Raw genomic sequence first — 17,627 nt, 5'->3', positions numbered from 1 at the left:
AATTAAAGTATCAAAACCTGGATATAAAAATGAATACCAGCTCAAAAGCTTGCACCTTCCACCAACAGACAATATTCCCTCACCTACCTTGTCTCTCACAAAAGAGGTTGCAATGTGTAGGATTTCCCCCCACCCCCCCGCACTAGCCCTCTCTACAAGACTCCTACAAGGTTACAAAAGTCAGAACTAACTGTCAAGGAGAAGAAACTACCAAAATCATGTCTAGCAGCATTGGTAGAACATGGAAACGTTCCCTACAACCAGCTCGCTTCCATGGCAACCAGAGAAACCTTATTACTAAAATCCTGGTGGTTGATCTTACCTTCAACCAACCACCCATGCCAGATCCAAAACAATCCCAAAGACCTTCACTAGTTGAAACTCCTCCAACTAAAACTGATGTCCCCTGTAACCTAGACTTTAGACAGCCTACCAAGTTCTTTAATCTCAAATCATGTTTCCAAAAATCTCCATCACCAGAGAAATAAACCGGCCATCTCTAACTCAAAGTGCGGTACTGCTCCTGTGCTGTGGACAATAAACTACACATCTACACAACAAAACCTCCTCTCCAGAAATCAAACTATCACCTTAGCTAGAGTAGATCTCCCTTCTGTGTTAGCTGTAACAGGTCTCTTAGGACATGTTTACACTGCAAAAAAAAAAAATCAGGCACAACTGGTCCATGTCAGCTAACTTGTGCTCACAGAGCTCAGGTTGTGAGGCTGTAAAACTGCAGCGTAAATGTTCAGGCTTGGGTGGGAGCCTGGGCTGTGGGACCTTCCCCCTTGCCGAGCCCCCAGAATTTGAGTTCCAGTCTAAGCCTGAATGTCGACAGCAGAGTTTTACAGCACCTCAGCTCAAGCTCCAGCTCAGGCCAGTGAGGGGTATTTAACTGTTGTCTATATACACACTTAACCTCTTGGTGCCCCAGCTACCAGAGCAGGGGTCAGCAACCCCCGGCACACGTGCCAAGGTGATTTTCTTTGGCACATGAGGCAGGAGCTCAGCCCCACCGCTCCTCCCCCCATGCAGAGGGGGGCGTAGAGATCCTCAGCCACCACTCTGTTCCCACAGGAGCACATCACAGCAAGCAGAGTTGCCATGGGAAGGCAGGGCCATGTGAGCACCACCCATGAGCCAGCCAGAGAACGGGCAGGCCAGGCTGCAGGTGCAGGCTGGAGCTGCCAGGAGCATAAGACAAAGGTGGGGTGTGGCTGAAGCTGCTGTCCCTGCCACATGTGCTACCCCCTTTCCCTGCCATCTTCCCTTCTCTCCTCTGGGGAAGGGGACTGAACGATCTGCCCCCCTCTGCTCTGTTATATGCCCCTGCCTTCCCCAGGGACAGGGACTGACTCTCTTCCAACACCTTCACCACTACAACCTCTCCCAGGTACTGGGGCTGAGCCCCTCAGCCCACCATTGACATCTGCCATTGAGCAGGGATTTTTTTAGTCCATCTGCCCCGCCTCAGTCTGGGATGGAGCCCGAGCCCTCTTGCTTTCCATTTGTGCCCTGTCTTGCTACCTCAGCAATTGGTAACACTATCCTTCAGCCAGGCAGTTAATTCCAGCGAGGAGGTCCTGCTTCCCCAGGGCTTCCCAGTTCCTCTCCCTCAGCTCACTTGCCCCCAGTACATGCCATTTCTGCATGCCAGGATTCTCCCTACAGCCACATCTAAACACAAAGCTCTGCATGTTAATTGATTTGTTAATGAAGCTGCTGTAAGTAGGACTATTAGCGACTTTAAAAAGTATCACACTCAACCCATATACAGAGGTCAAAAGGTCAAATTTTGGAGCTCCATCTCAGAGAGGTTGCTAGCTCCTGCACTAGAGGATCTCACATAAATACACGCACATAAAGCCAGTACATCACTTCCAGCTGAACAGTCCTTGCTTTCCTACCCCAAACACTGCTGTCAGAGAGAATTAGATAAATAACTACAAGTAAACCCTAGTTCTTACTCCACTAATAAAATAGGAAATGCATTTTGTTCCTGGGGGTATGCTCAAACCCTTTGCTCAGTTATTTGCTACCTAACAACTAAGTGGCTTCCCTTACCATCCTGGCTCTAGAGCTTAGCAGCCCATAGCATCATCTGCTTCCAAATTTAAAAAGTGGCTCAGTCCCTTCTTCCTGAAAAGCCCCTTGGCTTAACTCAGCTTCTCCTTTTATTTCTTGTTCATTATCAGGCTCAGCTGTGCCCTGCCAGGCCTGGCAGCTAGGCCAGTTTCTGAGGGACAAGGGTTTTCGTCTTCTCTGGTCCCAGTATAACATGTTAACCCCTTCATATCCCAAGAAAGTGTAGGGCTGAGACACACTGTGATGCTTGAATTAGAACAGATTTATCAGTTATAGCATTAGTCTTTTCAAAATAGCCTTAGAAAGCTAAATACCACTCCCATAGCAACAAACAAGTTCTGATTATAGCTGGGCTGTGTCACCATGGCTACGTCTACACGTGAAGCCAACATCGAAATAGCTTATTTCGATGTAGCAACATCGAAATAGGCTATTTCGATGAATAACGTCTACACATCCTCCAGGGCTGGCAACGTCGATGTTCAGCTTCGACGTTGTGCGGCACCACATCGAAATAGGCGCTGCGAGGGTACGTCTACACGCCAAAGTAGAACACATCGAAATAAGGGTGCCAGGCACAGCTGCAGACAGGGTCACAGGGCGGACTCAACAGCAAGCCGCTCCCTTAAAGGGCCCCTCCCAGACACAGTTGCACTAAACAACACAAGATCCACAGAGCCGATAACTGGTTGCAGACCCTGTGCCTGCAGCATGGATTCCCAGCTGCCGCAGAAGCAGCCAGAAGCCCTGGGCTAAGGGCTGCTGCCCACGGTGACCATAGAGCCCCGCAGGGGCTGGAGAGAGAGCATCTCTCAACCCCCCAGCTGATGGCCGCCATGGAGGACCCGGCAATTTCGACGTTGCGGGACGCGGATCGTCTACACGGTCCCTACTTCGACGTTGAACGTCGAAGTAGGGCGCTATTCCGATCCCCTCATGAGGTTAGCGACTTCGACGTCTCGCTGCCTAACATCGAAGTTAACTTCGAAATAGCGCCCGACGCGTGTAGCCGCGACGGGCGCTATTTCGAAGTTAGTGCCGCTACTTCGAAGTAGCGTGCACGTGTAGACACGGCTCATGTGAGCACACCCTCCAGTGATTCACGGCTCTAGAGAGGAGGAAGGATGCTTTCTCAGAAGCAAGGATCTGTGAACTCCCCAGTCAGCTCTTCTTGAAGTCAGGAGGTGGAGGCAGAAATGAAATGATGGCTGCAGTGTGTGCTCAAAGATTTCCCTGAAGGAACTGAGTGGCTTGGAACCACGCTGGGGGATTGTTGTAGTTTTCCGTTGTCTTCAGAGGTGCTGTTCTTTTCTGCAAATGTGCATGTGTTTTCAAGGGTCATTTTCATGACCTGAGGATTCTTGTATGAGCCTCTAAAGAAGGTTCTGGCTGCTCCATTTTATTCTTCTAATGGTTCCCTGGGACACAGCAGTGAGCGAGACCCCAATAGGGTCTGAATTAGCAGTGGCTTTATCTTTGCCTCCCTCCAGTTAATGTCAAAGTAAAACAAAATTGTCCTTGTCCTAAACTTATACACCACACAGCTCTCATTGCGACAGAATAGCTCATCCACACTCTTGGGGAAGGATCCATCTGGCACCCAGGAACACCATGGGAGCCACCCTACGTGCAGAGCGTCACTGAACTCAGCGGGGCTCCCTGTAACACAAAGGTCCAACCACATGAGCTCCTGCAGGGCTGGGGTCTAGCCGACCGCGTGATGGGCTCAATACAAACGTATACAATAAACAGATGACGTGGATGCGGAAATCTCCGTGCGTCCAATGTGCCAAAGCGCGTTCAAGCCGGGAGCTCCCAAGCAACAGAAGGACCTTGGGAAGAGAGCCTGCACATCAAAGAATATCCCAGAAGACAAAGCTAAGGACAAAAGGACACAGAGGGCTTGTCTAGATGGCATGTTGGTATGTAGCAAACTGGGGAGTATATCTTTCATTCACACTCTCACCGGTTCCATGGACCCTGCTGCCACACGCTGTTAAGTCCCTTGGTGCACTTTGACTTACTCATATGCGAAACAGGAGTAGGACAACGTCTGAAAGAACAGTCCCCACCCCTCTGTCAAGTGCACAGGATACTGACTGAGGCATGGGGCGTGGGTCTGTGCCAAGAGCTCCGTCGTTGCTACACCAGCAGTCAGGCTGTGCAGGACGGAAGAGAGGAAGAGGACTCAAAGTGCGCCTTTCATCACAGTTGATTTTCATTTATTTTGCAAAATGACATAACTAAATACTACTTGCCGCCCACCCCCAGTGCTGCAGATGCAAAAACCTTCCTATGCCGGAGATGGCAGAGAGAGATTACACATGGCCTCTTGTTTGTGCAGATAGAAACGCACATTAATTGTTCTGCAAAGGTTACAAATTTGTCTCACTTTCCTGAAGACCAGTCTCTAAGCCTCCATCTGTCTGTTTTTTCTTCTTTAGTTTGTAAGCAGAGCTGGTCAAAACTCAGCACTACCGTCTCACATTTGTTTTCCTTCTGAATTAAACCAAAAACAAGTCTTTTCAAAATTTCCCACAAAACTGACATTTGGAAAAAAACTGTTTGGGAAAAATTTGTTTTCATGGGTGATGTTATCAAAACTCATGCAATCAGCCCAAAAATGGGGATACATTGAAACGGCCTTTTCCAACGGAAAACTATTTAGAAGAAAAGGTTTCAATCCACTCAAACTATCATTTCTATGGGGGAAGGGTCATGCTCCTTCCATATTTCTACAATTCCTAGCACACTCTGCGCATGCAACAAGCAACAACTGGCCAGAGCTATACAGGTGTTCAGATGATCATCAGGCCTGGAATCTAGGAATATTAATAAAGCCAATCTTGCTCTCTGCTTCCCCCAGCAGCAGCCTAATTCCTTAGTTTAAACTAACAGTGGCTCAGCTGCATATGTATAGTGCATCCCCCAGTTGGACACATTTTGAAAAACAGGGAGGTGCAGGACCATGCTGGACTGACAGAAGAGTAACATGTGAACAGCGATGACAAAAGAAACAGAGGATACAGTAAGCCAACGCTATGTGCTCTAAATCCATGAAGTGAAACAAAAGCCATCTGCTTTCAAGGTGCACAGAAAGGTCATTATTACAAGTCTTTTCTAAAAGGTGTCCCATCAACTTTACTACTATCTGATATTAGAAGTTGGACCAGGTACTAGACTAGGGGTGCACAAAGTGGCAGGTCGGGGCTCCCTGGGGGAGGCACCGCACAATGATTGGCTGCTGGGTGTCAGGGCCATCCTGCTCATTAAGAATGTCAAGCTTGTGTTACTGGTTTTATGTCTGTGTGTTCACATTTACAGACTGATCCATAAAGTTTTTACTTTCTACAGACTGATTTTCTTACACGTGCCAAAAGGGGGTTTTCGTAGGCATGTAACTGACTTTTCCATTGGTTTGGATAACATTAGACAGGTTGGGGGGCCCTGATAATTGCAGGGACAAAAAGTGGGGCCTGATGGAAAATTTTGCTCACCCCTGTACCAGACAACTGTTGAAAGTACAGTAAACTCCCTCAGATCTGGGCATTCTCTCACCTGGAACTCTCAGATGACCAGCATTTTAACCATAAGTAAATTTTAGTTACATTTTCCAAAAGTACAGTGTAGTGAAAGTAAATACAAATAAACAAATAAACACAGCAAATACAGTATAAGTTTACAGCGTGCAATACTACTGTTATTCGTAAATAAAGTACTCTGCATGCATATTTGTTTGGTAACATTTAATCTTGTTTTTCTTTAGTGTTATGCATTGCTAGGTATACCTCTCTATTATCCAGAATATTTGACTATCTGGCAACCTCCTAGTCCTGGGGCTGCCAGATATGAGAAAGTTTACTATAATGTTTTCACCATACATGCAGCTAACTAGCTTGAAAGGCTGGATACATTCAATTAGCCAGGCAGCAGACTAAGGCTACTTCTACACTGTGAGATAAATTTGAATTTAAGGCAGTTAGCTCAATATTACAATGTCACTGTCTTCACTGTAAACACCATTAGCTTGATTTAGGGATCACTAATATCGAGATCATAACATCATCAAAACCAGCTGAGCGTAGCATCAAATGCGAAGTGAAAAGTTCGAATGAAGGCCAGTGTGGAAGCACCAAATCCTAAAATTGTATTCATTAGAGTCCCGTATGCACTCTCTCCACACCCGTATGTACTCTCCACTGCTCTCCATCCATAGGCGTCCCGTATGCATCCCACAATGCCCCACAGTGCTCTGCTCTGGCCCCTTCCATCTCCGCTGCTCTCCAGGGCCGCGTCTACACGTGCACGCTACTTCGAAGTAGCGGCGCCAACTTCGAAATAGTGCCCGTCACAGCTACACGTGTTGAGCGCTATTTCGAAGTTGAAATCGACGTTAAGCGGCGAGACGTCGAAGTCGCTAACCCCATGAGGGGATGGGAATAGCACCCTACTTCGAAGTTGAACATCAAAGTAGGGCACGTGTAGACAATCCGCGTCCTGCAACATCGAAATAGCGGGGTCCGCCATGGCGGCCATCAGCTGAGGGGTTGAGAGACGCTCTCTCTCCAGCCCCTGCGGGGCTCTATGGTCACCGTGGGCAGCAGCCCTTAGCCCAGGGATTCTGGCTGCTGCAGCTGGGGATCCATGCTGTATGCACAGAGCCTGCAACCAGTTGTCGGCTCTGTGGATCTTGTGTTGTTTAGTTCAACTGTGTCTGGGAGGGGCCCTTTAAGGGAGCAGCTTGCTGTTGAGTCCGCCCTGTGACCCTGTCTGCAGCTGTTCCCGGCACCCTTATTTCGATGTGTGCTACTTTGGCGTGTAGACATTCCCTCGCAGCGCCTATTTCGATGTGATGCTGCCCAACGTCGAAGTTGAACGTCGACATTGCCAGCCCTGGAGGATGTGTAGATGTTATTCATCGAAATAGACTATTTCAATGTCGCTACATCGAAATAAGCTATTTTGATGTAGCGTGCACGTGTAGACGTAGCCCAGATGTGCAGGAATTAGGAAACAGGAAGCCCGCAAATCTGAATTCAGCACCAGGAAGCTTCTGGCTGTGGGGTCATGCTTGTATGAGAGTCTGAGAAGCTTATTTCTTCTTCTTCTATCAGCGCTGTGAGTGTATCTACTCATTAAAGATAGCCCCAACATGGAGTTCTTGGTTCTGTCTCTACCTCTGCAAGCTGAGCACTTGGATTTTTTTTTTCAGCGCTAGCACCAGCCCCTGCCCCACCATACCACATGGCAGCTAGGGCGTTGGGGGCGGCGGGGGGGGGTCATGCATGAAAGAGAGGCCAAGAAACTTCTTTTCTGCAGTTGACATTTGTGGATGGGTTCCCCCCTCAATCCCCCACAGACGCAATGCAGTTGGGGTCTGTCCCGCACCCAGCCACATCACGTGGCAAGCCCCTGACCCAATAAAAGGATGTGCCCGCTGTTCAGTGCAAACCATACTGCCAGGCAGCACTGTGTCCTGGCTTGCGCACAGTGAATGCTCCAAAGGTGGGAAAGATTTCTGGGTGCTTGCTGCTGCTGGGGAAAAGTCTCCCCTGGCAAAGATTTCTGGGGGCTTCCTGCTGCATGGGGGGGCCATTTCAACTGACTCTGCAGCCATGGTCCCCACACACAAAAAGATTTTTGGGGAACCATTTCAACTGGCCCATCATCCTCCGATCCACCCAACCCTTCCCCATGGGATATGGGGGGTGCAGCACCCTGACAGTCAATCATGGCTTGCCCCCACACCTGACCACCACCAGTTGTTGAAATTTAGCAAGCCCCATCCCCCATATTGGACAACTCTGTGTAATGTAGTGGGAAGCCCAAAATCTTTTTCCTAACCATTTCTACTCTCTTTCTTTGAGTTTTGGACCCCTTAACACAGGGAAGAGTGGGTGGAGGGCCAGTTGAGAAGACACAGCTTGTGGGCAGATCCCAGGGAACAGAAGCTGTGTAGCGGACTGGGAAGCCAAAGACCCTGCCTTGAAAAATCTCTTTTTTCAAAACCCTTACTATCCTACTCTTTCTTCAAGCTCTGCATTGTTCCTGTATTATTATTATTGGGCCCACAAGGGAAGGGAAGCAGACACCTGCTGCCTTTTTTGCAAATGTTTGATAATTCAGTTACAGCTACAGTTGTAAAAAGCAATTCAGTTATAGAAGCAAGAGATTTCAGTTAATTTGGCAATCATTGTTGGTGGCCTACTTTTCTTCCTTCCTCCTGGAAAAACGGCCGTTTGCTTTCCACGGGAGGGGAATGAGGGCAATACAATGTGGGAAAATGACATCACATACCCACAACTACTTGTGGGACATTTTTTCCCCATGCTGCATCAACAAAAATACCCAGAATGCTACGGAGCTGAGGGAACTGTGGGATAGGTTCCCATGGTGCACTGCTGCAACAGTCAATGTTTGGCAGTTGACTGTGGCAGCAGTAAGTCGACTTTGTGGAGAGCCTGTGGGGAGGTGAGGATACTCCAATTTGAACTTATAAAACACAGCGTTACAAAGTCTATTTTAACAAATTCATCTCATAGTGTCGACGTAGCCTATTTGCCAGGGTGGTTTCAAGCATCTGCGGAAGCCCTGAACAAAGAGATCAGACATACAAGACACACCAAGAGAAATCAGGTTTTTACTTATCTACATTTCCAGTACAGCGGCGTCATTAGGCACCTGCAACCCGTGAGATTGTTGGAGGCCGTGAGGCTGGTGCCTCACACAGTAACTCAGTTACAAATGAAATGCAAGCCCAACCCAGCAGGATAACACAGCGCTGCATGCCCTCCTCACCACCTCCGAGCATGACGGGTGTCCGCACCTATAGAGGCCTGAGAAAGGAGCTGTGCAGGGGGCTACCATGAGACAAGCACCACCACTTTTCCAAGGAAGGTATTCTGTTGCCAAAGGCCCAAATACTATTTGGTCAGTCTCTCAGGGGCATACAGGATGTTAAAACAGCCTTTGGCATTGCCATAATGTATCCACAACAATCCTGACATTAGTTTAGAGTGAGGCTGCATCTACTCTAGGAGAGAAAATCAAATTTAAATGAGTTAGCTTGATAGTAAAATGTCATTGTCTTCCCTGTAAATACCATGAGCTTGAATTAGTGAACCCTAATACCGATAACAAAATGTCGATACTATGGGATGGGTATAGCGTCAATTTAAAATTTAAAATTTCGAATAAAGGCTAGTGTGGGATTGCCATGTCTTTAACTCAAATTTATTAGCCTCCAGAAGTGTCCTGTATGTATCCCACAAAGCTGTGCAGTGACCCTCCATGTATGGGCACTTCCTTCTCTGCTGCTTTCCATCCAGGTGCACAGGAAGAAGGTCACAGGAAGCCCATGATTTTTTGATTGAATTAGAATTAGAATTAGAATTTTGCAGTGCCCAGGCCTGCAAATATAAAGGCCCGGACATGCGGCTGACGGAACTGGGCAGGGGTGGGTAGGGCTGATAGCACAGCTGCCCGCCACTACACCAACGTCCACAGAGGATGTGCAGTACAGGGAGCCCAGGCGGGTTTGTAGGAGGGGCTGAATTCTCTTACTGGCTCTGAACTCTGGAACAGTGCTTTCTATTCTGGGATTCTAACATGAAACACCCACAAGCAACCAGGGCTAAAGCACTTTGGGATAGGTACCCACGATGCACTGCTCATGCTGTCAAAATTGCATAGGGCAATGGGCATGCGGAAACTCGACACGGAAGAATGATGGGTCAAATTCCAAGAAAGTTTGTGAATACTTAAATTCGAATTCATAAGAAAGAGGTTAAAAATTGAATTTATTAAAAATCAAATTTATCTTGTAGTTTAGCCATAGCCTGAGATAATAGAGGCTGGATTCAGAAATTCAGCTACCACTGGCTCACACCTTTATAGCTGAGTACCCTCCCATGGGCTTTTTCCCCGCCCCCCCCCCCCCCTTCCCACTTCCCGCATTCTGCTCTGTCACCATCAATCTACCCACAGGACAGCATGACACTGACTGTGAAACAACCAGAAAAGGGCTCAGCTTCCCAACACTTTGATCACAAGAATGGCGCTGCTGAGAGCCAAAACAAATATTTACCAGTAACCTTGTGTCTTTTGTTTGCTTGTGTGGCTCCATTATTAACTTTCTGATGGTAAATTGTACAGCTGGAGTTAGCAGAGTGACAAGGTGGGTGTACTGCTTCTCAATCGATTGATGGCTTCTCCATCTTTAGTATTTAAACATTGTATTTTAATATTGACTGTTATCGGTCCCTTCCAGGACAAGATTGTCACTGTTTGCCTTCTCTGTCCTTCCTTGCCCATGCTCAGAGCTGTCAGCCTGGAAAATTATGGGCCATTTTGAGTGGAAAGAGAAGTAGTAGGAAATGATGCATATATACAGCACCTCCATTCAAATTTCTGTAGCCTTCCAGAAATGAAGAGAGGGTTGAAAACCACTGTTATGTAGTTTTTAATTATCTAAAGCTTGATATGCTTTAGTTACAGTGCTGCTGGCTCTGCCTAACCAGTATTAAGGATTCTTCTGTCCTACCATTATTGATCTAGACCCTTTTCCTGCAAAAACAAATATGCTTAACTTTGCCTTCAGTGAGAGTATTCATATCCTAAAAGTTAAGCATGGGCATATGTGCAGGATCAGGACCTTTGTCCCCCAAGTAACCACATGATGCCAATAACTTTCCTCCCTTTCTCGTTTCCCCCCACTTTATCCAGCCCGGTCATGGACTCAGCAGCATCTGTAGCAGTCCTTGTTATTTCAGGCTGGGGAAACAGTGCACACAAGTTCCGTGTACTCATTCAACTCAGTGTTTTGATGTTAAACCCCTGCTATTTCCCACTCTGAAAACCAGAAAGCAAAGCCAACAGAAAAAGTCAGATACAAAAAAATGAAAGTGTTTAGACTGCTCTTCATTTTGGAGAAAAAGTTCAGCCTTGAATCAATTAGCAGGAAACACTATTGTCTGTAACCAATTAAACCAATTTCCCCATTAATGGGGGTGTGGTGAAAGATGAGGAGGATGCCTGTAGCTCCCTAGTTACAATACAGATTCCTATAGCTTTGCAGAGGACAGATAAATTACTCCCAAGGTTTTATTATTGATTTTATAAAGGAGGAAAAAATCCTGGTCATGAAGCTCACGTTTATTTCTCACAGCATGGCCTGTGCTCCAATAAGTAGAGAAGGAACATCAAATTCTATCCTCCCCAAACTTTAGGGAAGTTTGTATCCGGCTAACAAACAGGTGGTTCGTTTCTATCTCTAATTATTTTGTTAATGTTCATAAATATTACTGCAGAACTGGAGAAAAGAAACGCAGATCCACTGAAGAGCAAATATGTACCATGTACATAATTTGTTAGCCACTTTGCTGCTGGTCCTAAACAGAGCTTCTGTACTGTAATGATGGAATGTAGCCGCAGTGCCTCCTGCTGGTCACTCCAGGAATTATCTCTGCTCCTCAGCAGGGCGCCCTCTTTTTGGTTGAGTATCGGAGGGGTAGCCGTGTTAGTCTGGATCTGTAACAGCAACGAAGGGTCCTGTGGCACCTTATAGACTAACAGAAAAGTTTTGAGCATCTTTTTGGTTGGTGTCTCACCTGTCATCACTCTCTGCTCTGGTGTCTGCACCCTCCAGCAGTGCCCAAAACTCCATTCTTGCCTGCTTCCAGGTGTGTCAGTCCTCACTCCTGACACCCACTACTATGGCCAACTGCAGCCCCAAAGTCTAGCACTATCTATATAGGCCACATTCCTTTGTGGCAAAGTGTGGCGCAATGGAGAACGGGTGACCCAACTCCGGGAACCCCTACTAACAGCCTTCCTTCACTCCCCTTGAGTGCTTCTGTACCCTAGGCCACTTCCCCATGACCCTTGCACCTTCTTGGCCCTTGTTTCAAGGCCTATAGCCCAGGAGGTATCAGGCTGGGACCCCACCCCACCCCACCCCACCCCACTCCACTCCCCTGAACCTGCTCAACACTACTCAAGATGCTTTTCCTGGGAACCAGTCTTTCCCCTTCATTGGCCAGGACTCAACTGCCCTCTGCTCTGCTGAGCAGCTCCTTATATCAGGGCTGCCCCAGCAAGCAGCCCTTTGATTGGTTCCCTAAGAGCCTCACCCTGATTGGAAGGGTTTGTGCAGATTCTCTCAGGCCTCCTCTAGCCCTTCCCTTGCCACAATGGAGCAGCCGCCCCACTACAATTCCCTACAGTGCCAAATTCCTCTGGAATATCACCATCTCATTATCTCCAAGGCCCACATGTTCCTGCTCATTCATCTCCACCATACAGCCTTGCTTATATTGTTGATTCCATTACTCAGTGGCCAGCGGCCAGCAACCAGCAACCAGCAACTACTCTGAGGTAAATGCTAAGTGCAGACAAGAAGACTGAATCTATGAGTGGATTCAAGCAGAACCTCTGGATTCAAGCAGAACTTTATGTAATATTTAGCATCAAGTTTCTCTAGTTGTGCCCTCTCTAGCAAAACAACTTTCCAGTCCCAGCTGGGACCTTTGAGGAAGGAAGTGCAGCTTCCCCTCTGAATCTGAACTGCAGTGAAGCACTGCCCATACAGCCATCACTCAAGAAAATGAGGTCCACATCCTGCTAGCTTCCACTGAGAGAGCCTTGCTATCCTTTTTCCATTCTCATGTCCAAGTCACCAGACTTCCAGCCCCCTGAGGTGTCTCAGAAGCCATATTTCCAGAAGGATGCAGGCATAGGAAGGGATGAGAGGGTGTCCTGCTGTGACTATTCTGAGCAGGAAGAATCTCAAAATGAGAGACGGGAACTCCAGACTTTTCCCAGAGCTTAGCTAATCTAATGTATACAGCAGGTCACAAATTTTCTGTAGAATGTCTTCTTCATCAGAAAATGCAGCTTCCTCAAGAGCAAAAAAAATTTGGCAGAAACAAGTGTTGATTTTGATAAATTTTCATTTTACAAAAAAATGTCATAAAGCATTTTAATAATGTCAAAACATTCACCCTGGATATTTTCAGAATGGAATATTTCATTTTTTCATTTCTAAATGATTTTTATTTGATATTTATTTGATTCTTAATTTTTTGTAACTAAAATGCTGAAACTAGAAGAAAATGTTTTGATTTTATCAAAACAAAACATTTCAATTAGCCAAAACAAAAATCAGAATTTCATTCTGTTGAAAATTTCACTTTTTTTTTTTTTGTTACCATGCCGTTCTGGAATAGATAAAAATTTCACACTCATGAAATTTCCAACCAAATGGAAAATCTGGTTCCTGCCGAGTTCTACTCAACTCAATACACCGAAGTTTTTTTCCCGGCTGTTCTTCTGACTAACACAAGGCAGTTTTTCTTCCTCTGCACAGCATTCAAGATCCAGTGCCTCAGTGTGGAAGACTTTTAAGTGACTTACAGAATTTTACATCTTATCCTATGGAATGATGTACATTCTGTATTCCAGTCTGCTGACATCCACACCCTTAGGCTATGCACTGTTCCAGCAGGTGGCAGTGTTAGCCTAGGAGTCACTGTGAGTTTGTATATTTTTTGTTTTGTGAGATTCTTCCTGGATACCTGACTTGGATATTGTGAAAGGGATTTACTGTTTTAAAAGGACAAATACGGATGTAATAAGCCCTTAATTTGACAGTGGTTTTATCATATCCTCAGTGTTAACTTCTGGCTCTTGCACCAATGTTTTAAGGGATTTCTAAATGAGAATGACAGATAGTTCATTAAATCTCACACACTGTTGCATTCACTTCTCTTCACAATGATTCTGAGAACTGAGCTTTATTTTTACCCTTTGGTGTCTGGAGCCAGCCTTCCCAGAGTTCTGTTTGTAACCACATCCTCACTGCACTCAAACACATTACATATACGAGCCTCTCTTCGCAAGTGGCTGCCTGGTGAAAGGGTGATTGCATGTTCCATGGAGTGACGCACCCTACATTCTCAGTTAGGTGCCATGTCAACATGGCATAGGTATAAGATTCAGGCTTCACAAGCAAAAGGCCTCTCACTGCACTCTCTCCCTGCCTCAGGTAGAGTCAGTGTATAAAAAAGTGCTGTGAAAAAATAGCAAAAGTGGTCTAGAAATCCCTGTACACCAGACCTTGTCAGACTTTGGCATAACGTGGCCCAAACCATAGTAAACTGTCCCGTCGACCGCTTCTTCTCCCACTCGCCATCATGGCTCCTCCCCTTCCACTGAGCCCCACAGGAACTGCCTCCTCATTCCATTCACTATCCCAGAGAATATCTCCCATTCCACCTTCTCTCTCACTGACCGTTTCAAGGACCACCTCCCATTTGCAATTGCACAGAGCACCTCAACTGGCAAATAAAAAGCAACCTGGTGGCTATTGCTGCTATGAAGCAGTGATACTGGGAACGTGTTTAATGTATTTTTAGCTGCTTGTGCATGCGGTGGAATAGGCAGAAACAATGGGAGGAAGGCGCTAGCACCATGTGACTTGCTAGATGTCCTAGGAGACCACCAGCAAATGCACCGAGGGCAACCAACCGTCCAGATCACAGCATGGGAATCCCCTGCCTGAGCTAACTCTGTTTTCTAGCCCTGGAACAAGTCTGCAAATGACAGTAGTGTGCCACTGCTTTTCAGTTAAGTGGGATCGCTGCAAACATGTCAGTAATTACTGTACTAAAGACATCCAGTCTCACACAGTGACCCAGATATTACACAAATCACAGCAAAGACCGCAGTGCCTACATTTTCTCTGATGTATTTAAAAGTCCCCATAGTCAGGCACTCCCCCTGAAACCTCGTCTCTTCTTTCCCACATCCTCTTTCCTACCACAGTCAGCAGTAGAAACTACCCATTGGAGGAACTGCAGTTTACACGCTGTAGTTTACCAGTACAATACAGTCCCTGGTGAAAACGGATGTGTTCTCATAAGTGATCACCCAGTCTATCAGAGACTCAGAGGAACATAATGTGCTGGGAGATGTTTACTATTAAGGCAATTATTTAAATTTCAGCTATCTACATAGCATTATGACATTTTCAAGGAGTATTCGTAAAAGAAGAGGGGTTGTCCATGGTGCTCTGGCCAAAAGCCAAGTCAAGGATGGCAAATTATATTCTGGTTACTTAAAATACCTTCTGCAATTTTCTTGCAATACACTAGTTGGTTTATAAGTAACTCGACATCCTAATTCAGGTAAGCATTGAATGACTCCAGTGTGAGTCTTCCTGAGTAAGAACCACATAAAAAACTAAATTAAAAATGCAGTAAGGATCTCAAGATTTTGACCAGCATTAACATATATTTTCAGAAAGTTTAATTGTGCTATAATTATTAGAATTAAATCATCATTGTTATGGTTATTTGTATTACCGCAGAACCTGTAAGTTGTGGCCCAGGATCCCATTGGGGTAGCACTGTAGAAACCAAACAACAAAGCTGTGTCTACACAAGCTCCTTCCTTTCGAAAGCGGCATGTTAATGAGCGAGTTTGAAATATGCTAATGAGGTGCTGTCATGAATATGCATCACCTCATTCGCATAATGGCAGCCACAACAATTTGAAAGTGCAGCTTTCGAATCGCACACTGCCCATGGAGACGGGGACCTTTCGAAAGGACCCCCCCCAGTCTTCGAAAGCCCCTTCTTCCTAACACCAGATAGGAAGAAGGGGCTTTCGAAGACTGGGGGATCCTTTCGAAAGGTCCCCTTCTCCACAGGCGGCACACGATTTGAAAGCCGCACTTTCAAATAGCCACGGCCAACGTTATGCTAATGAGATGCTGCATATTCATGGCGGTGCATCATTAGCATATTTTGAACTCACTCATTAATATGCCTCTTCCAAAAGGAAGGGGCTGCTTAAGACATTCCCTGCCCCACACGGTTGTCAATGTAAATATAAGGCAAGCAGCAGTTGTGAACAGACAAACAAGATGGTGGGGGTAGAAGACAAGAATGAGACAACGTTGGTCTGCAGGGTAGGTGGCTGTTTCAGCACACCAGCAGCCTAAACGTTGCCAAGGTTGTGTGTAAAGGTGATCTGTAAAGGAGGGGTGCGGGGACCTGTGGCCTGCAGACCGGCTCTGGCCCACTGCTTCATTGTCAGAAGCGAAAAGCCTTGAGCCTCAAGAACAACCTCCCTGGGGCACAGCCCTGACTGCTCACTCATCGGCATGTCCATGCAGCCTTTAGGCCGTGGGCAGGTAAAAAGCAGTCTGTAGGCCTCATCCAGCCCACCAAGCTGCTGGATGGGGCCTGCAGTGCAGTGGAGCCTCGGTCAGGCTCCCTGCCTGGCCCACCCCTACATGCTTCTCAAAGCAGCCTGGTGGGAAGCCATGTGCTCTGAGCCCTGCTGCAAGCTTTGGGAGCCAGGACAGTGCACAAAGCCTCTCTGCCCACCAGATGCACAGCATTGCTCGGGGAAGCACATGGCCCCCACAGCCAGCCACTCTGACTGGTGTGCAGTGGCGGGGAAGGCAGGGAGCCTGCCTGAGGAACCCACGGGGCTACTGGCTGCAAGCTACTTAGGTAAGCACCTCCCACCCAGAGACTGCCTCTGGCACCCCACTTCTTCTCTCCCTGCATCCTCTTCACCTTTGCCCATTTCTTACTTCCGCATGTGAGTTTGCAGGATTGCTCATGATTAAGACCGGGGAACAAAGACTGTACAGTCAGAAATTTACATCAGCAAATACCAATTTCTTACCCAATCACCACTTGAACAGACAGTAGCAGGTGTGCCATGTAATTAAATAGGTGTGGCTTTTATCAACTGTACACAATCACTGAAAGGAATTGCACTGAATCAGTTTCCTGGCAGTTATCTGAATTGTGATATTACTTTGCATTTTCTCTCTCAGCATCTCAAAGGGCTTTCAAAGGTCCCAGACTGGTAAGGGGAATATGAATTAGTATCCACATTACAGATGAGAACATAAAATTGAGTACACTGGAGACTTCAGCTATCCTAAGGATTTGTCTAGATTGAAAGGGGTGATGCTAGGTCATGTTAGCTGGTTTGATTTAACAGTTTCTAAACTCTAGTCAAGACAAAGCAATCTGTACTTCAGCATGTGCTAGCTCGGCAAATGAAGAGGTGGAGGGGGAACTTGCTTTGGGTAGGTTTACACTACCACTTTTATCTAATTTATGTCGCACAGGCAAAGCTGCCCAACCATAGGATGAATCGTGGTGGCTGCGCCAGGCCTGCACTTTTGGGCTTCTGCTGTGGCCACCACTACTGTCCTAGGATGTGAGGGACCCAGGCACTACAGGGGCTTGGTGCAGTGGCAGCAGCTGGATGGTCCATCCTCCGTTCTCAGCAAGCAGTGGGAGCCAGAGCAGCCTGCTCTGCTCCACCGCTCTCCCAGCCAACTGCACATCATTTTTCCCTGGCAGTGAGGGGAGGAAGCATTGGCCCACACTCCTCTCAGGACAGCCCTGCACAAAGTGATACAAAAAAAAAAAAAAAAGTGCACGCGCACACGCCAGCGATTTAAGTCACAGTGATCTATGTGCTGTACTCACCCGCACTGTCGGTAGGAGATGCTC

Source organism: Carettochelys insculpta, chromosome 2 (assembly GCF_033958435.1).
Source record: "Carettochelys insculpta isolate YL-2023 chromosome 2, ASM3395843v1, whole genome shotgun sequence".
Lineage (NCBI taxonomy): Eukaryota > Metazoa > Chordata > Testudines > Carettochelyidae > Carettochelys > Carettochelys insculpta.
This window is presented reverse-complemented; position numbering follows the sequence as displayed.